Raw genomic sequence first — 15,318 nt, forward strand, 5'->3', positions numbered from 1 at the left:
CTTCTATCAAAAACACACAGAAACAGCAATAAAAGCTCTGTTTAAATTTACATATTTTCACTTAAATATTACACTTGTTGGCCGCATAAAATGTCCTGGAAAATTGTGGCTTGAAAAGAGTGGGAACCCTGTTAGTGTATTGAAAAGCTGCTCCAAAGTTTAGCTTTTAAATGCATTCAGCTTTTTTGTATTTGTAGTTTTGGTTTGTGTATGTTGATTTTACTTTCTATGTAAGGAGAAGTATAGCTGCAAACCCCAATCACTGTACCAGTTCAAGCTGTTTGAAAGCACAGTTTGATCATCTCTATCACAACCAGCACACAAACTAAGGCACCATTAGCTAATGCTCATTAGCACTGCAACATTTGAGTTAAGAGTGCTTTGTTTTAGACTATTAAAATTTGTTGGTTCTTTACTACAAGGAAGTACTGCTCCTGTGTCAGCCATGTTCCTTGCATCATACAACTAACCCAAGACTTGGCAAAGAGTATACTTATCTGAAATCTGTCAGCCCAGCCCACAATAATGCAGTGCATTTCTGTGCTGTAAAGTCCCACTGTTCAGGACAGGTTAGTAATGATTGTAGCCTCAGAGAGCGCTGTGCTTGCATTATGAAGATGTTTAGGGAACTGCGTCTGCTTGCCAAGCAAATCAATAATGAGAATTATGAGTATCCTGGTTCCTTTTCATTTTTTTATGATGTTTATAATTTATGTTTAAAGTGTTGTGTTACCAGGGTGAAAGTTTCTGCTCTTTTATTTCAGTGTAAGTAATTAGCATTTTACAATGAAACTGCATTTTTTCACATCACTCTAAAATTTGAGAGATTAAATGTCAATAACTGATGGCAAATGACATAATTATTTGGACAAAAGTGGAGAAAACATAAACGGATTGGTGTGGAATAAACCGGTGTAAAGGATAGAAAGAACGAATGGCAACAAAACCGTAAAATATGTGGTAAGTGAGACCAAGTTAAGGCTTAAGGATAGAAGGAGATCAAGCTAAAGAGGGAAGAAGGCAAAAAAGGCAATTTAACTTCTTTCATTTATTTTCTTGAATCTCTGATGAGGCTTTGGCCATGGCTGTCTAATGGCCATCGAGTTTAGGGACACCTTTGAGAAGGCTTTTATTACTTGCCAATAATTGAATGTAGTTACTTAATCTTACCTAGGATTTAGCCTTCACTGTCATTTTCCCAGCCTTCACTGTCATTTTCCCAACAAATTAAATGGTTGATGTTTTATTCATGTTGATACAATAGGTGCACTCTTTTCATTAAACATTCAAAAAGCTTTAGGCTAAGCATTCTCTGAGTACATCGTTTACAATTCATGTTACCGTGCCTAGTGATCTATTTCAGAATTCAGAGATCTGTTGTTGAATCTCATGGTTCATTTGTGAGTATATGATTAGGATTCAAGGGAACAGATAAAATGGGTTTATCTAAAAGCTCTGTTGGTCTGTTTGGCAGTTATTGTTATTAATAATTGAAGCATGTTGAAGCTCAAGCCCAACAGTCACATAAAGGTTAATGCCTCAGAATTTTGTCTTTTAAATGTGTCATTAATAATTTTTAGGTTTAAACCTAAGTGGAGACTTCTTGAAATTTTTTTCACTTGGTGTAATGTTAAAATACGAAAAAGCAAACAAATATTTTGGATGTATGCTGAACCAAATGAGCAATACTTGTAGAAGTATTGTGCACTTAAAGAAAATATTTTTATTTGAATCTCATATTTTAATTTGCTCTAATAATATTGTTATTGTAATGCTCAGACCTTCTGTTTTTTTTTCCCCTTAGTAGCTTTGTGGTGGACATTTATGGCCCAGAAATGTTTTTGTGCATTGACTTGCACATTGCCATGCAATAGTCCTTATTATGACTGCTTGATAGTGACATAGTCTGAAAAATAAACTGAAAGTAATGCTGATTTAGTTTCAATTTCAATTGCTGCACAGACTTCTAGCATTAATTAAGCAATATCACACGAGCAAGAGTGCGATATGGCCCTACACTGCTGTGATTTGGCCGTAGGTAATTACAGCAGTGCTGATGTAGGGCCATATAGCACGATTGCGAGTGTGATTATTGCTTAAATACAACAGTTCAATGAACAAGTATATTTAAAAAAAATTGGAAAAACGGAGTACTGTCATAAAAACGCATTTGTGCATGAAACCACTTTATTACGTGACCGATCAGAATCTGCCGTTGCTGGTTCAAAACAAATGATGCAACCAAGCCTCTGTTAGTAATTCAAAATGTTCACTTCAGAAATAGTATCATGGCTGTTTCTAACAAGTCATTGGATAAACAATGATAGACGGGTGTGTGTGTGTGATGTGTAAGCGTGTATTTATCACTTTGTGGGGACCAAATATCCCCATAAGGATAGTAAAACCCGAAATTTTTGACCTTGTGGGGACATTTTGTCGGTCCCCATGAGGAAAACAGCTTATAAATCATACTAAATTATGTTTTTTGAAAATGTAAAAATGCAGAAAGTTTTCTGTGAGGGTTAGGTTTAGGGGTAGGGTTAGGTTTAGGGGATAGAATATAAAGTTTGTACAGTATAAAAACCATTATGTCTATGGAAAGTCCCCATAAAACATGGAAACCAAACGTGTGTGTGTGTGTGTGTGTGTGTGTGTGTGTGTGTGTGTGTGTGTGTGTGTGTGAGAGAGAGAGAGAGCGAGATGGAGCGAGTGCGATCACCTGTTGCCACACCCAATCAGAGATGCTTACAGCTTTCTGAAGGTCAGCTTTCTCAGTGGAATATAGACGTCCAAGTGGGGTATTCCTCTCTATTTCGGGGTAGCCGGTGCGCGAATGTCATTCACTATAGAAACAGCGATGTCCTCCGCCATTTTAAGCAGTATGTATCCAATGTGGAAACTCAGAGCGCTGTTCTATGTAATCAGTGACTAACGGATTCACTTTACGTCACCAACTGGCTCATATTACACACAAAAATTATCTTTTGCCACCACCTGCTGGCTAACATATGTAATTTCAAAAATAAAGACTGTAACTCCTAACACATATGCGCTACACTTACACTTTTGTTTAGAATGGCACGAACACAAGCAGAGTGATACACACAGTGAAGTGTCTGAGTGCTGATGCTGTCACACCATCAGTGCTCATGGAACGTCTCTCATCCAATCAGATTCGAGGACCGGAACTAACTGTGGTATATGACAGAATAATTCATTCCTTCATGCCCATTAAACTTAGTTGGTTGCTGATTGATTATCTCTATGGTGACGCATAAAGATTTTGAACTATTTAAGTATAAACTTTATTCCCTTTTTTCTTGTGCTTTTATATCCCTTTTGATTTTACTGTATAAGACTCATGCTTTGAAAATAATAGGCTATATTTTCTTGAGTGCGTAAAGCACAATGTGGAAAGTATTATCCAATTTTCATGTTAGCGCTTATTCGAAGTTAATTTTTGTACCAGTGCAAAGTGCAAGTGGCCATGTGTGGGAGTTTTTGTGCAATCTGTGGGTGTATTGTATGTAAATTAAGTGGTGCAAAGCGCAATTAGCTATTTTCCTGAAAAATTTGTAATTGTGCCAAGACTTTTCAAAAGCACGTCTTGTCTTTGTGCAAAGTCCAAACTCAGTTCCTACAATTGCAGTTTGGATATTCCACCAGCAGGTTGTAATAAATTTAATGTCCAAACTGAATAAATATAGTGGAACACCTAATTATGTCCATGACTATGATATCCATCTTATAAAACAAATATTTATGATATATATGATATTTGTTTTAAACTATCATTTGGGTCATGGTTTATTTTAAAATTTGTATTATTATTATTATTATGTTTATATTTACAATTGTATTTAAGATCAAATTTATGTTGGTATTTTTCCACCTGTTGTCGTGGAGTGATTTTTTTTTTTTTCCTATCGTGGAGTGATAGGAAAATGGTGGAAGAAGTTGGAAAAGGTAAAATCTTTGAATTTCGAAATTTGTTTTTTGACCACTTTGTTAATTTGATTACATTTTTATTTCATTTGAAGTGTAATTTCAATGTAGAAATATTTTTGGTTTAATTTTTTCATGTTTCAATAAATAAAATAAAAAAATCGACCGGTAGAAGTGAAGTGCATTCCATTAATCACTGTTAAAACATTTACTCTACCAACATTTACTCTACCAACATTTACTCTACCAACTTCTTTTGAATGTGCTCTCTTTGTTTATATCGCTGGTGATTGACAGGGAATGGCCTATAAAATAGAATGTAGATTTAGGAATGCAGACATCCCAATTAAATTGCACTTAACCCTGCCCATTATCACTTTGCGTGCAAAATTTTGTCAAACACACTTGCGACTACTCTTAGCGCATGCTTGCAGGAAAATACCAAAACTTCAAGGCCAAATCCAATGACTTTGCATGTATGACTTATGGCATAGCGCCGCGCTTGGCGCTAGTGCTCTTAAAAGAGGGCCCATAGACTCTTAGACACAAGGCTAAGAGCATAAAACAGTCTTGTTGGGCTTTTAATATTATGTTTTATAGCTAATTGTGCTGACGTGTGCACATACACAAATGCAACAATATTATACAGTAAAATGTAGTCTCTAATATAATTGTACACAATTTAATTGAATACTATTTCTGTATACCGTATGATAAATAATCAACCAGCTAAGAATTCCATGTACATGTCAGTGAGCTGAGTGTTCAAGATAAAGAATAGATAAATGAAATGAGTGAATGGGTTGAGGAACTTAAAACATTACCAGTTGCTACAGGCCAGTTACTTATAGGTGCATAAACTCTGATGCCAAATTCTGGTCTAGGACTCTCATGAAAGTTAGAAACTCTATTTAAGCTAATGTTACAAACCACATGATTAAACAGTGTCAGATGATCCTGTGTATTTGTTTTTGTAAAATTGTTGGCGAAGTCAGAGAGTGTTTGATGTTTCTTGTTGTCTCAGCGGTACATCCGGGATGTGCAGGATTTGCTCTTTATTTGTTTCTCTAGAAATCCAGTTCTAATTACAGTAATTTCACTTTTACAATTTGTTTACTGGTTTCAATGTATTTACCTTAATTTTTAGATTTTAACAGCATCTTTTATTAGAAAATTATGTCATTAAATAATTATTTTTTTCATTGGTAGTGGCTTCTCAGATCACATGATTCAGGATATTATCAGTAGTTACATGGTGCTGCCCAACCGGATCACTGTACCACTGATCGGTGAGATTGAACTGGCACAACTACGATTTCCCATGCCAAAGGTGAACAACACACATCTAAGAGCTCATTCATCAGCAAATCTAACATTTTTGGTTCAGATCTATATTTAGTAATATTTCTTATTGACTTTTATTGCATTTAATTGTCTCTTGCTCTCCCTCTCTCTCACTCTCTCATCAGGGAGTTCTTAGGATTCATTTTCTTGAAGCTCAGAATCTTGAAGTCAAGGACACATATCTGGGTGGGCTGATTAAAGGCAAGTCAGACCCATATGGCATGCTGCTGGTCTGCAACCAGCTCTTCAGAAGCAAGACCATCAAAGAATGTCTGCACCCCAAATGGAATGAGGTGTATGAGGTGAATGCATTTATACACACAGAGACATATACACAGACACTAAAAAACTTACAACCAAGTGATATGTTGTCATGCAGTATAATCATGCACAAAACTAAAATCTTTGCATGTATGTGTTTGTACTTGTGTGTTTCATCTTTAGGCACTAGTATATGAACATTCAGGACAACATCTGGAAATTGAGCTGTTCGATGAAGATCCAGATAAAGATGACTTCTTGGGCAGGTGCTATATAATAGTCTTTGTATGTGACAACTATATTATAATGACATTTTCTTGAAATGTTTTAATTTTTTTTCCAGCCTAATGATTGACTTGAGTGAGCTCCATAAGGAACAGAAGGTTGATGAGGTAATACAGTCACACTCACATTCTCACAAATTTAATTTACAGCTCACATCCTTAGCAAATGTCACCAACAGGTTTATTTCAGTATCCTCTAATTAATGGCCCACCATAGGATCAATGCACAATTTCACATTTAGATTTGGAATTATGTAAATGACAAACAATGATGAAATCATACACATTTGAACAACATCCCATAGTTTATGCCTACTAATATACATTAGTGGAACCCCAACAATAGATTACAGTGTAATTTGTTAGAAGTATATTTATGGAGTTAACATTTTTCAGTATTGGCAGTTTTGGGTGTTTTTGTTTTACAAAAAAATTATCAACATGCTGTCCTTTCTTAGGAACTTTGAAAGTTTGTTTAATCAGCGATTTAGAATGAGTTAAATGTTGTTTCCATAGCTGCCATTCCAGTATACTGATCACTCATGTTTTTATCGCAGTGGTTTGACTTGGAAGAAGTAACTACAGGCAAGCTTCATCTGAGATTAGAGTGGCTGTCATTGTACCCAAGTTCTGAAAAACTAGATCAAGTATGCATTTTCATATACACCCACACAAACTTATTTTCTCACAGATAGACTTCATGGAGAAAAAACACAAGCTAAACCTTTGATCAGTTTTTTCTCACCTTCCCTCACATTTATTCTCTCATCAGGTTCTGAGAGGCATAAGGGCTAATGACAATCTCTCTTCAGCTCTGCTAGTTGTTTACCTGGATTCTGCCAGAAATTTGCCGGTAAGAACAACAATAATGAGTATATTTAGAGTGTGTGTGCACAGCATCTGCCTAAAAATATAGGTCGATTTTTACCTAATTTCTGAAGAAGGAAGAAGTCTTACATTCGTTCATGCTTATCAGCATATACACTTTTTAGGTTCTTCTTTTAGTATGCAGGTTTTTTGCATATAATCTACAATAGTCTAAATTAATTTAAATACATATATGAACAAACACACATTTTCTCACTCTAAAATGTCTTACTGCACTGATGTGTGCAGAGAATACCATTCCACCCAGTCGTAGCATCTGCAAGGTACTTTGTACAAATTACATTTTGCTGGCCGCTAAGCAATATTGTCATTTAATTAGCACATTTAAATATGAAATTATAGGATTGTGTAACTGAATCTCTTGAAGCAAATATAGTCCCGCTTTCTTTATTTAAAATACCCACTTTATTAATGCTTTTCATTGTGCCTTGCTCCTCCAATGAAGAGTGTCTTTGATGGCAACTTTGACTGTGGAAACCTGAAGGAGAGGAGGGCCTCTGGTCTAGTCTTTTGTGAGAAACCTGACTCTCTCTATAGAACTTTATTTGTGAGTTTACCAGAAATCTGCATCGTGGTTCTCAAGACCTAGATTTTACTGGGTACTTAACAGCGTGATTGGGCATTAAGGTTGTCCTACCCTAACAAGTGAATGACAACAAATGTGTTTATCTGGTACATGTGAATTGCCACCATTAAGGCATGTGTAACATAATTACAGTTTGTTGCAAGAAAATTACATATGGACATTACATTTCAACGAAAACGGCCACAAATAATCAGTAACAGTCTAAATTGACAAAATATTGTGTATATTATGTATTTTATGAGATCATCAGTTACCAACTATTTACACTCTTTGTTTATTAATTTTTAGGTGATTCTGAGGTCGCATTTGTTTTTGTAAATACAGCTTAGTCTTTCTTAGACATGTGATTTTAAATTTCCTGGTCTAGAGCTAGAGAGAAGTCATTCTTCAATATCACCTTTTTTTGGGGGGGGGGGCTTTAAAGCCCTGCTGGCATTGTTTTGCAGTGTAAAATAAAAATAACAGCCTATTTGACAGCTGTATTTTTACAATTTGCTAAATAAAAAATATATTGCTGCTGTTTTCTAATATGATTTTTACAGTCGCTTACACCGCTAAACTTACTTTTTACGGAAATTAATAGATTGTATCTGTTTTAGTACTCTTTAATTAAAGGGATAGATCACCTTAAAATAACATTTTATCATAATTTGCCTTTATGTTGTTCCAAATCTGTATGATGACTTCTGTGAAAAACAAAAGGAGATGTTGGGCAAAATGTTAGCCTCACATCGTGTCCTAACTACACGCGACGCGATAAAATTCCAGCGACAGCAAGTGTGTCTGTCCACACTAGACGCGACGCGACTGTGAGACGCCACACGTCAATCAAAAATCACAGCCATTCAGAACAGCGTGTGGGCGGAATCTCTCTGTGAAAGCGCACTGCTGGCCCGCACCCGCACTCGCATTGGAAATGGGTAAGGACATAATCAAATCAAGAAATAACATCATTAAAAATCAAAACATTAACAAAATATTATTGACTACCTCTGAATATCTCTGAATATCTCTACTACGAGCAGCGCGGGCGCGGCCAGATCTGCCTCGCGCGCGCCGAGTGTGCACAGCTTGGACTACTGTCATTGTCATTGCGACTCCCCACCCTGCCTGTATTTTAGTAGATTGTCTGGAATGACACCCCTGGATACAGGGACACAAATCGTCATGCCTATTCACTCTACTTTACATTGAAAATAAAGCGGAATTTGTTTTACACAGGTTGATGCGTCATTAGTAGCCTACTATATCTAAATGCTACATTCATTCATTCATTCGCTGTAGATGAAAGTCTAAACTTAACTTACCATGTGTATTCAATGCTTCAGCTATACTTCTCCAGACGGAATCCTTTTTCCTGATGTCTTTGTGGAATTTGTGGGATTTATCGTAGAGAATTGAATGCCTTTGAACTTCGACAATCAGTTCCTCGTCATCATGTTTGATGATTAAATATTCATGACACGCAGAACTTCCATCCAATGATATCTGTGTGTGGGCGGATCTGTCAGCCACGACGTCGCAGAAATAGGAACCGTTTCTAAATTAGAAACTTTGCGTGTCGCCGTGGCGTCTGGTTAGGACAAAAACTCTGATTAACATGGAAAAGATACCTTTTATCGCGTGTCGCGGCGTCGCGTCGCGTGTAGTTAGGACACGGTGTCAGCCAACATTCATTGCATCATGTGACTAGGGATGGTATCGTTCAAAATTTGATACCTTGACTTCGATACCAGTTCCTAAACGGTACTTTTTTCGATACTTTGGTAAAAAGAAAGACTCAGGAAAAACAGGAAAACGACTAACAGTGGTATTACCAGTGGTTGGACGCTAGGTGGTACTGTGGGGTAATTTTCGTTAAGCAGGGTTAGGGTTAAGTCTACACAGTAAAGCAAGACGCCTTGATTTCAAACTTTGAACTTTATTTTTTTTAATGTATTTTAACTAAAAGTTCAAATGAAACGGGAAAAAACATAAGTGCATTTAAAACATCTTTTCATCTTTTTGAAAGATGGTTTTACAACAGTCTCAACATCTCTCTGGCAAAGGAGCTTCATCTGTGCATTCTCAAACCGACAGCTATTTTGTTATCCAGGAAAATATATCATGTGTGTGAATAAATTAGTTTAGTTCCTCCTTCACAATATATATCCAATTACATCAGAAACCTCGGGCTGAGGGATTAGTGAATATTCTTGCTTTAGTGATTTTGCCTTGAAAATGTAATTATTTATTTTAAAAAACTTAAATGAAATACATTTCTAAATTCAAATTGCACTCCAAACAAATGAAAAAGCAAATAAATAAATAATAAAGTGATAAAATATATATATGTGTGTGTGTGTGTGTGTGTGTGTGTGTGTGTAACCACCTTTCCATTTACCGTCAGGCAAGAATCCGTCTAAACATGCAGGTGGAAAATTACTTACACAAATGAAGACATATAAACAATTATAAATGTAAAAATAATAATTATAATGATGACAATAATCACTGAAATATAAATCATGGTTCGAGGTGAACGTGTTTTTGTATTATTATAGTTTGTATTATTTTACAGGCTGCAGAGTTGCGTTCACAATAAACTGCTCTGAGGAAATAAAGTGAACTGAACTCAAAGCACCTCCTGAACTGAGATGTCTGAGGTCATTTGCAGCACTCATAAAAAATTTAAATCGGAATGCATTATTAGATCTTTAGATGAATGTTGTCCACGAGACTGCTCACCTCTGTATCAGCGCATCATATATGCCCATATGCGGCTTTTCTGTCATCTGTACTTAATAATATAATAAAGAGTTTTTCTTCAAACGTTGTGTTTATGGGCAAATTATTTGTAATATTAATTTGATAATAATAATAGTCTTTTAATAATAATAATTTAATAGATTAATGGGAAAACTAGCAAAATATCATCATGACATGGTCAAAGGCATCAGCTGTAGCTGATCACTGACAACCCGAGATCATCGTCTGTTTGCTCAACCCAAATGCGCATTTCTCTCTATAAATTAACAAAATGTTCAGACAGTCTCTTGCTGGTTTTTCCCGACACATTCAGAATCATTACCCCTTTTCCCGGTGTCGCATTGTGCGTGTGCTTGTAAAAATTGTATTTTAAATGCTTCTTATTACAGTTTAGTATTTCTCTGTAATGTAGAACAGTGTTAGCAATGTTACTGATAACATTCTTTCTCAGCCCTGGAACTAAAACCATTTTGTGATTCTAGTGTTTTTCCTTGATGCCAGTAATTCGGTCGGTGCCTAAAATGTATCAAAATCGATACCTAGCCCTACTTGTGACTGAGGCTGTCATTCTGACTAACATCTCCTTTTGTGTCCCACATAAGAAAGTAAGCATATCGGTTTGAATCAACACATGGTTGCGTAAATTGTTACTGAATTTTCATTTTTGGGTGAACTATCCCTTTAAGAATCTGTTAGATTGATCTGATCTAACTATCATTCTTGCATGTCCTCTTACATTAACTTTCCTGTTTTCAAATTTTCTCAACCATTCCTGTGGAAAGACTAATCCTTTTGACTTTAACCCTGATGGCCACAAACCTCCTTTTAAAGGCCTCAAGGTACATTGAGAATGCGTGCATGTCGTACGGTGGCATGCATCACAGGCACTGCATTCAATATCTGGAAATTAATGATTTCATGGCTTTTATGTTTTAACTACATGCCCTAAATAATTATTTGGACAGTGAGACACTTTTCAATTGTTTTATATTTTGGCTGTGTACACCACCACAATGGATTTGAAATTATTATTTACATCCAAATTAGGTGAATAGTTTAGGAATTACTGCATGTTTTATACACCGACCCCCATTTTCAGGAGGTTCAAAGTAATGGAACAATCATCTGAAAAGCTGTTTCATGGCCAGGTGTGGGCTGTTCCCAGGTTATTTAATAAAAACAATTAGGCAGTTAAAAGGTCTGGAGCTGATTCTAAATGTAGAATTTGCATTTGGAAGCTGTTGCTGTAAACTGTAATAATGAGGTCCAAAGAGCTGTCAGTGCAAGTAAAGCAGGTCATCATTAGGCTGAAAAAACAAAACAAGTCTATCAGAGAGATGGCAAAATTAAAGGCCTGGATGACCCTGCAAGAATGTGGTGGAGGATCACAAAATTCCAACCTTTTGTGAAGAAATAACAATTTACAACATGAAGACAAGTCAGAACACACTCCAGGTGGTAGGTGTATTATTGTCAAAATCTACAATCAAGAAAATACATATTGAAAGTAAATACAGCGGGTTTACCACAAGGTGCAATATCACTGGTAAGCCTCAAGAATAGGAAGGCCAGAATAGACTGACAGAAAGCATTTAAAATGCCTGCCAAGTTCTGGAACACTTTTCTTTGGACAAATGAAACTAAGATGAACCTGTACAGTACCAGAAACATGGGAAGAGAAGAGTTTGAAGAAAGGAATTTACATGATTGAACCACATCACCTGTGAAACATGGTGTAGGCAGTGTTATGTCATGGGCATGTATGGCTGCCAATGGAACTGGGTCACTAGTGTTTGTTGATGATGACTGCTGACAGAATCAGCAGGATTCATTCTGAAGTGTTTAACGCTATACTTTCTGCTGAGATTCAGCCAAAACTGAGAATATGGCATTTCACAGTACTGATGGACAGTGACCAAAACATACTGCGAAAGCAACCAAAGAGATTTTTAAGGCAAATAAGTGGAGTATTCTTTAATGGCTAGGTCAGTCACCTGACCTCAACCCAATTAAACTTGCATTTTACTTGCTGGAGACAGAACTGAAAACAGAAAGACCCACAAACAAGTATCATCTTAAAACAGTGGCAGTAAAGGCCTGGCAAAGCATCACTAGGGAGGAAAACAAGAATTTGGTGATGTCCATGGGTTCCAGATTTCAGAAAGTCACTGCAAAGGATTTTCAACCAAATATTTAGAAAAAGATGTAATTTATGATTATGTAGGTTTGTCCCATTACTTTTGAGGATAATACATGGTGTAATTCGGAAAATGTTCACCCAGTTTGGATGTAAATCCCTTCAAATTAAAACTGACTGTCTGTACTACAGTCATATAGTCATGCTTCATTTAAAATCCATTGTGGTGGCTTTCAGAACAAAAATTATGATCCGTGTCTCACTGTCCCAGTACTTATGGAGGTCACTGTATGTATGCTTTTTTTTTGTTGTTGCTTTTTTGTGATTTGGACTTATTTCTTAAAAATGTTCCATTTATGTATTCTTTCCTTGTGCACTGTTGCATGCATTTCAAGTCATTTAATTTAGCAAAAAACAGCCATCCAACTACTGCTGTATATTTTATCACACCACTATTAAGCAACATAATAATAATAATAATAATAATAAAAATAGGCTAACTGATTTATGGAATCAAAATTAACCCTAAAAAGCAAGATATGTTGAATTATGCTACCAGATAGTAGAAATAGATTTGTTGAGATTGTCATAACATATTGTAAAATGGAATATGCTCTTTTACAGTCTGGGAAGAAAGTGAGCATAGATCCAAACCCTTTTGTCAAACTGACTGTAGGACAAAAGACTAACACAAGCAAGGTAACATTCATTCATGAACTGTATCCTGCTGGAGACAAGTAATACAAGGAATACCAATGATCATGTCAAAGTGTATTAAGCCCTGGACTTTTTTTTTCCTTCGTTTGTTTGCTCCTGTGTTTTCAGGTGAGGTATAAAACAAGTGAGCCACTGTGGGAGGAGACCTTTTCGTTTCTTATCAACAACCCCCGCACTCAGGAACTGGAAGTTGAGGTATTTTTGAAGAAACTGTCCCATAAGTTGGAATGCTAAGTAATTAATAAGTATTAAGATGAGGTAATGTTGTTTACATCTGTCTGCCTTCTGTAATTTCTCTGTGGTGGATAATCCGTAAAATGTAGAGTTGGTAAAATAGTTTTTGAAATGTTTAATTTTGAGAAATCCACAACCACACGTGTGTGTGTGTATGTGTGTGTGTGTGTGTATATATATATATATATATATATATATATATATATATATATATATACATACATACATACATACATACACACACACACACACACACACACACACACACACACACACACACACACACACACACATATGTATGTATGTATGTATGTATGCATGTACGTACAGTGGATATAAAAAGTCTACACACCCCTGTTAAAATGCCAGGTTCTTGTGATGTAAAAGAATGAGACAAAGATAAATCATGTCAGAACGTTTTCCACTTTTAATGTGACCAATAATGTGAACAATTCAAGTGAAAAACAAACTGAAATCTTTGAGGGGGAAAAATACAAAAACTCACAATAACCTGGTTGCATAAGTGTGCACACCCTTAAACTAATACTTTGTTGAAGCACCTTTTGATTTTATTACAGCACTCAGTCTTTTTGGGTAGGAGTCTATTAGCATGGCACATCTTGACGTGGCAATATTTGCCCACTCTTCTTTGCAAAAGTGCTCCAAATCTGTCAGATTGCGAAGACATCTCCTGTGCACAGCCCTCTTCAGATCACCCCACTGATGTTTAATTGGATTCAGGTCTGGGCCATTCCAAAACGTTAATCTTCTTCTGGTGAAGCCATGCTTTTGTGGATTTGGATGTGTGCTTTGGGTCGTTGTCGTGCTGAAAGGTGAACTTCCTCTTCATCTTCAGCTTTCTAACTTACGCCTGAAGGTTTTGTGCCAAAATTGCCTGGTATTTGGAACTGTTCATAATTCCCTTCACCCTGACTAAGGCCCCGGTTCCAGCTGAAGAAAAACAGCCCCAAAACTTGATGCTGCCACCACCATGCTTCACTGTGGGTATGGTGTTCTTTGGGTGATGTGCAGTGTTGTTTTTGCGTTTTATGGCCAAAAAGTTCAACCTTGGTTTCATCAGACCATAACACATTTTCCCACGTGCTTTTGGGAGACTTGATGTTTGTTTTTGCAAACTTCAGCCGGGCTTGCATGTTTTTCTTTGTAAGAAAAGGCTTCCGTCTTGCCACCCTACCCCATAGCCCATTCATATGAAGAATAAGGGAGATCGTTGTCACATGTAGCACACAGCCAGTACTCGCCAGAAATTCCTGCTGTTCCTTTAATGTTGCTGTAGGCCTCTTGGAAGCCTCCCTGACCAGTTTTCTTCTCGTCTTTTCATCAATTTTGGAGGAACGTCCAGTTCTTGGTAATGTCTCTGTCGTGCCATATTTTCTCCACTTGATGATGACTGTCTTCACTGTGTTCCATGGTATATCTAATGCTTTGGAAATTCTTATACCCTTGTCCTGACTGATATCTTTCAACAATGAGATCCCTCTGATGCTTTGGAAGCTCTCTGGGGACCATGGCTTTTGCTCTGAGATGCAACTAAGAAAATGTCAGGAAAATCCTACTAGAACAGCTGAACTTTATTTGTGATTAATCAGAGTCACTTTAAATGATGGCAGGTGTGTAATGACTTCTATTTAACATGAGTTTGAATGTGATTGGTTAATTCTGAACACGGCACATCCCCAGTTATAAGAGGGTGTGCACACTTATGCAACCAGGTTATTGTAAGGTTTCCCCCCACGAAGATTTCAGTATGTTTTTCAATTGAATTGTTCACATTATTGGTCACATTAAAAGTGGAAAATGTATTTATCTTTGTCTCATTCTTTTACATCACAAAAACCTGGCATTTTAACAGGGGTGTGTAGACTTTTTATATCCACTGTATGTATGTGTGTGTATATATATATATATATATATATATATATATATATATATATATATATATATATACATACATACATACATACATACATACATACATACATACATATATATATGTAATGACTGTGTGTGTATATATATACATATATACACACACAGTCATGAAAAGAAGAAATACTTTTCGACATAAACATGTTGGATTGCAGTTGTGTAGTGATGCTGTACAGTTCCAGTAGTGTGCTCGATCGTGCAAATCAGTGGCATCCTCCAAAACC

At 36.3% G+C, this 15,318-nt stretch overlaps 1 pseudogene; it reads left to right on the forward strand.

The window, feature by feature from the left end:
* Positions 1-15,318, forward strand: part of LOC127618074 (extended synaptotagmin-2-like) — a 71,414-nt pseudogene that overhangs the window by 38,999 nt on the left and 17,097 nt on the right.

This window comes from Xyrauchen texanus, chromosome 2 (genome assembly GCF_025860055.1).
Source record: "Xyrauchen texanus isolate HMW12.3.18 chromosome 2, RBS_HiC_50CHRs, whole genome shotgun sequence".
Lineage (NCBI taxonomy): Eukaryota > Metazoa > Chordata > Actinopteri > Cypriniformes > Catostomidae > Xyrauchen > Xyrauchen texanus.